The sequence below is a fragment of the Fukomys damarensis genome, unplaced genomic scaffold, assembly GCF_012274545.1.
Source record: "Fukomys damarensis isolate Sample0158 unplaced genomic scaffold, DMR_v1.0_HiC HiC_scaffold_28, whole genome shotgun sequence".
In the NCBI taxonomy this organism is placed as follows: domain Eukaryota; kingdom Metazoa; phylum Chordata; class Mammalia; order Rodentia; family Bathyergidae; genus Fukomys; species Fukomys damarensis.
The window spans coordinates 21,567,823-21,574,520 of record NW_022900940.1 but is presented as its reverse complement, the minus strand read 5'-3'; positions in this window follow the sequence as shown (position 1 = coordinate 21,574,520).

Sequence of the window (6,698 nt, the reverse complement as noted above, 5' to 3'; positions counted from 1 at the left end):
TGCTTTGCAAGGCAGGTGACAGAACCACTGAGCTACATCCCCAGCCCTATCACCTTGGATATTCTGATCATTCGCATTTCCACTTATGGAATAAAGTGGAAAAGCTAAAGTTGGGTCCATCTTGCTAACATCTCTTCCTGACAATTTAAAGTCAATTTTTGTGCAGTAACAGGGCCTTTACTTTACTCAGTTCATTTCCCCCCCACCCCATTCATTTGATAAGGTCTCCCTATGCAGTTGAGGCTGTCCTTGAACTCAATAGTGATCTTCCTGCCTGGGCATCCTGAATGTTTGGATTTACAGGTGTGTGACACTATGCCTAGCTGCATTTCTTATTTTGAGATAGGATCTCACTACATTGCCCAGGCTTGGCTTGATTTTGGCACCCTCCTGCCTCTGCTTCTTAGAGCAGTGAGATTGTAGACATGCAACACCAAGCCCAGCTAAAATCAGTTTTTGACCTTTTAATGTGTAGGTTTTTAAAGGTAAGGTTCTGACTTAATAAGCTTCACTTTTATTCTTAGAGATACACACATTTATGAAGGTTTTTTTTGTTGTTTTTGGTTTTTTTTTTTTTTTTTTTTGGTACCAGGGATTGAACTCACAACCTTGCATTTGTGAGGCAGGTGCAGTGCCACTGAGCCAAATCCCCAGCTCTTTGAAGTTTATTCTTAAACTCACCATTTGTTACTAAAGTTAATCTTTTTTGGGCGGGGGGATTGATCTCGGGTCCTTGTGCTTGCAAGGCAGGCAGCAGAAGCGCTGAGCTAAATTCCCGGCCCTCTAAGGTTATTCTTTACAAGCCTACAAATGAAGAAATGTTTTCATACATTTTTGACTATGTATATGCACATAAAAACATTTAAAATAGTGTTCTTCATATTTGACGAGAGAAAGTGAAGAATAGAATAGTGTTGTCAGAAACCGATTATACAAAGATGTGAATTATTTTAGGTAATGTTAACAATAGGTTGACATTCTATGAGAGACCATTAATACTAATGTTATCTTTTAGCTGTAATTAGACTGGAACATGTGTTACATTATGTTCTCCGTCTGTGGTCATCTTAGCTTTTGCTTGCTTCCAATCAGGGATATATAGTACATACAGAAAGTACCTGTCATGAAGCAGGGTGAGGATTTGCAGGAGACAGGGTCTTCTCTGCCTGCTCTGCCCTGGTCTGTTTTGGACCCTCCTTCAGGCAAACATATAGAGTACTGGTAGGAACCTGTGGCCCATGTGCCACAGTGGGCTGTTTGTATTATTGATAGCTTAAAAAGTTTGCCATCACATGAACAGAGCTCCAGGACATTTTATAGATCTGTGTGTGCCAGTACTTGGCATTGTGCCGGCAGCTCTGCCTGCTCTAGTTAGGACCACTTCTTCCCCAGCCCTGGCAGGCTGGTCCAGGCTTCCTGCTTACCTTGCTGGTGCTGCTCAGCCACACCAGGTGCTCAGCAGCTGGAGGTAGTTGCTTAGTGCTACTGCCTTGCCTGTGACTTACTCTTGATCCTCCACATCTAGCCTAGTCTTAGCAAAGGCACTCTTGAAGAAACCAAGGGGTTGGGAATGGCCCTTTTGTGGGAGTTTGAGGTTGCTTTTGGGAGCAGGTAGTTCCTACCAAGCACACTGACTGTGACTGACCTTTTCATTCTGAAGTCATACAGACACGTGGCTCTTAATACATGTTTGCCTGGTGAGTCCTGGGATGTGAATGTACCTTCTTAGCCAAGCTCTTTGGGGGTCTGCTGGGACAAGGGGTTCACCAACTTTTATTTTCTTGGGTGGATTAATTTCCTTGTGTTTTTGTCTTAAAGATGTAAACTTTGAATTTAGTTACTGTGGATGATCTTGGCATGTGATCTGGTCATGAGTCCCCAAAGTATTTAGGTTATCACATATAAAATCCACAGTTCCACTTCTGCTAATGTCCATTATTCTTGCTATGAAGGAGTAAAGAATAGTATTTACTCTGGAGTGAGGTAACGTGTAATAATCTGAAGTTTTAAACTTTTTACACTGGGAGATACCTCTGTGGTAGAGCACATGACTAGCATGTACGGCACCCTGAGTTCAACCTCCAGTATTTAAAAACAAGTTACAAAGAAAAGAGCCATAGTTTATGTTACCACATTACATTTCCATGATAAAATTTTAGGTATTCTGGCTGGGCTTGTTAGCACATGCCTGTAATCTCAGCACCTGGAAGGCTGAAGCAGGAGGATAGCAGCAAATTCAAAGCCAGCCTGTACTACAAAGACCCCATCTTAAAAAACAAAACTAGGGCCAGGGATTTAGTTCAGTGGCACTGCCCCTACCTCATAAACATAAGGACCTGAGTTTGATCACCAGCACAAAAACAAAAAACAAAATTTTACAGTAAGGAAAAAAAAAACTAAAAATATTCCTCCAAACTAAAATTGGATGTGTGTGTGTTTATGTATGTGTGTGTATGTGTGTAAGCTTAAGCTTTATGTAAACATATGAAATTAGATTAATTCGGAGTATGGATTATACAACATATACTTCATTCCCTTTATCGAATGGGAGAATGTTATCATTTAAGCTTACTGAATCATCTAAAGTATAAATAATGTTTTATGGATGTGTCGTAATTAATTCACTTACTATTTTGCACAGTCTTTAGATTATTAATAACTTTTCACTTTTCCATACTGCTGCATTGAGTTTCCCTGCATATTAATTTTTTTGTTGTTTGTTTGTTTGTGACAGGGTCTCACTATGTAGTTGAGACTGACCTGCAACTCACTAAGTAGCCCAGGCTGGTCTCGAACTCACAGCGATCCTCCTGCCTCAGCATCCTGAGTGATGGGATTACAGGCGTGTGCCACCACGCCCAGCTGCTGTATATTAATCTTTATAATTAGCTTTTTTTTTTTTTTTTTTTTTTTTTTTTTTTTTGGTACTGGGTATCAAACTCGGGTCCTTGCACTTGAGGCAGTCCGCAGCACCACTGAGCTAAATCCCCACCTCCAGCTTTGATTTTTTTTCCAATAGTAAATTACTTTGAAGGAGAATTCATGAGACAGAAGATGGTATATATTTTTTCTTTTTAGCATATATGTCTTAATCTCCCTATAAATAGGCTAACTTAGGTCTTAATAAGTTTTTGGCTTTTTTGAGACAGGGTCTCACTATGTGGTTGAGACTGACCTGGAACTTACTATGTAGCCCAGGTTGGTCTTGAACTCACAGTGATCCTCCTGTCTCAGCCTCCCAAGTGCTGGGATTACAGGTGTGCACCACCACGTCCAGCTGCAATACAGATATTAATGTTACACTATTTTGGTGTGTGGGTTTCTTTCTTTCTTTTTTTCTTCTTTGTACTGGGGATTGAGCTCAGGACCTTGCTTTTTGCCAGGCAGGCACTGTGCCACTGAGCTATATCCCTGGACCAATTTTGGGGGCTTTTTTGGGGCAGATTTGAGACAGAGTCTCACTATATATATATAAAACCCAGGCTGACCTTGAACTCATGGTGATCCAGCTGCCTTAGCCTCCCAAGTGGGGCATTACAGTTGTGCACCACCACCAGATATTTTGGTTTAAGAATACTATAAAATACTCTTTCACTCTTTCCACAAGCCAAGATGTGGTTGTGTTTTTATTGTGCTTTATTAAACAACTGAAATTTACTTTGTGTTGGAGAAACTCATTCATTGAAGTGTTAGACAACAGCAACTGCTTGGAATTGTGGAGATAAAATAGTCAAGGAAGTTGAGCCCATAAGAACAGATAACTTAAAAAACTCATAAAAAGGACAGAAGCTACTTTGGTGGTTGTGGAACATGTAGTCAAAGAAAGAATTATCTTGTAAATATGGGAATGTTGTAGCAGAAGGGAAGCCTGAATCACTGCTCGAATCCTTGTGTGGTGATCAAGAACTTGTGTGGTTGTTAACAAGAAAGGGTCATTCATTTTAACAGGACAAGACATGTAGTTCAAGGTGGTCAGAGGACTTGGAAAGTGAGCTACTCTAATTCAAAGCACATCAAGAGGTGGGGTATGTGCTGGAATTGGATGTGAAAGGAGAAATGGAAATCCATGGCAAGGAGCCCATTTTCTCCTCCAAATCCTTAAAAGTCGGGGGATTTTCATAGACATCTTTGAGAAGATTAGGGGGAAATCTGAGTCTTGAGAGGACAGCTAGATGGTAAATACTTCAGTATGTTGAATGTTACAGAACTCTTGCGAAATGGTGGATATATGTGGATCGCAGAAGAGAAGGTGTCCCTATGAAAGTCATGATGTGAAATATATTCTTTGGGTTTGGCAGCGTGGAGCAGCCCTCCCCATCCCAGTTGTCCCCTGGAGATGGTCATCTTGGGAACAGACAGGGAAGCTGTGGGTCTTGAAGGGAACATGTTATAGGACTTGTTCCCTTCCTAGTCATGGGTTCTGAGTCTGGCATACAGAGAGTTCTTGTCTAGCTCCATCGTGGGTAGACAGAGCCTCTTGCTTGCTGGAACTGGCCTGGGATGGGATCTCACCTCTTACCTAAGCCACCTTTAGATAAACAGAGGTCCTTTTGACTCCTTTCTCATTTCCTCAACTTTCCAATTCTTCCATAGGGTAGGAAATGACAAGTCCTCGTGCAGGGTTTACCTCCTCATTCTTAGGTTTGCCCACTAAACTGGATGGAAATTTTCCCATCTTTCCCATTTGCTGATGAACAAGTAGATTTTAGAGGGTGAAGTTTCACCTTTGGTTGGTCTGCACAGCCTGGAGCTTGTGGAACCTGTCTGTGAGTGAGTGAAGCTTGCGCTCTGATCCCAAAGCCCTTGGCAATTCCTTATTGTGTAACCCTGCTTCCTTTTTTTCTTTCTTCCTTTCTTTTTTTGGTTACCAGAGATCGAACTCGGGACCTTGCTCTTGAGAGGCAGGCGGTGGAACCTCTGAGCTAAATCCCTGGCCCACTCTACTTCCTTTTTCTGGGTAGTGTGACAACCTCATCAAGTGGGCAGAGACAAAAGCCGAGGAGTTAACGGTGCCTAAAGCCCGGACAGTAGAGGATAGATAAAATTCTCCTATATATGTTGAAAGAAGCCTAGAGGGAGTGGCAATGAATTGACCTGCACAGGAAGAATTGGGGTCGGTCATCTGGGAAAGGGAAGCTTTTACCATTGAGGGAACTGCGTGAATTCACATTTGGCAACTCTCAGTGTAGAGCTCTGCCAACGGCAAGGGTGAGATTTGCAGACCTCCCTATCGTTCTGTGAGGCTCGCAGCCTGGATGAATTCACAAGGTCAGCATGTGGCTCTTGGTTCTGCTTCTGCCTCAAATGCCGGTGAGGTTCGCTCTTACCCACAAGATGGTGGAGATTGGCTTCAGTGGCCCATTTAGCTCCTTACCATTAAGCTATTCTAAAAGTCCTGTCTTTCCTTTAATTGGCTTTGAGGCATGCGCAGGCACTCTTTCTTGTCATTGGCTATGAGGTGTACAGACACGCCCTTACCTCTCATTGGCTGTGAGGTGTGCGCTGACACGCAGTTGCCTCTTACTGGCTATGAGAAACAGGCATACCCCATGTTCTATTGGTGGTGCCATTAACCTGTGACCTACCTGTTTTTTTTTTTTTTTTTTGTCTAATTGTCCGCCAACAAGTGTCTGGGTTATATGTCAGTTATGATTTGGCGCGAAGATGCTGGGAAGGGCGGGGATGTGGGTTGTCGCGGCCTCACCTTGAGAAAGTACTGAGGGGCACAAATCTTACCTGGCCTGCCACCCTCTTCCATGGGCCGTTCTGCCTTTATTAAGTGGACATTTCAGTCCCTTCTCCCTTTACGTAGAGATTAAACTTACTGCCTTTACACTGAGTTACATTCCATAGCTCTCGTTTTGAGGAAGGGTCTCCTCAAGTTGCCCAGGCTGGGCTCCCAACTCTGTCCTCCAGACTCGGTCTCTCAGATTTGGGAGCCAGTCAACAGATGAGAACCATGTGCTGGGGCCAGGATCTCACCTAAGATCAAGAGCCTGGGAGGATTCCAAGAGTTCTAAGAATGTTAAATCAGCTATGAAACCATTCTACTGATTGGATTTACGCTTTGGTGAACACACATACCTTTGTTCATACTTATAAAACGGGTGCAGTTCAGTGGCAGTCTTTATATGATGGAAAAACGGGCCGAAATTCGTGTGACTAATAGTAGGCTTTACTGAGGAGATGCCTACCGGGCCACTCCAGCAACAGTAGCGACCATTACGATGAACATGTGTGGTTATATACACACTCTAGGGCGGGGACTAGCGGTCAGAGGAGGGAGAGCAACGAACAGTTTTTATATTGGTGGGTCTGGCTGTGGCAAGTGACGGCATAATTTTGGTTGGGACGGAAAGGCGGGGAAGGGATTGGTTTTGTACAGGAAAACGAAACCGTGGCTGGACCTGTGGCGGGGATGCCATTTTGGGCCCGTCAGACACCATTTTAGATTTATTCGGACCTATTGTTATGTAACATGTATGAGGCCCTGGGTTCAATCACCAGCACTTAGAATTAAAGATGAATGAAAATTATAAAAAGTACTTTGCAGACAGGGCATGGTAGCGCTCATCTGTAATCTCAGCACTCAGAAGGTCAAGGCAGCAGGATTGCCATGAGTTTGAGGCCAGCCTCAGTCAATGTAGGCATAGTGAGTTTAAGGCTAGCTTGAATTACTTTTTTTTTTTTTTTTTTTT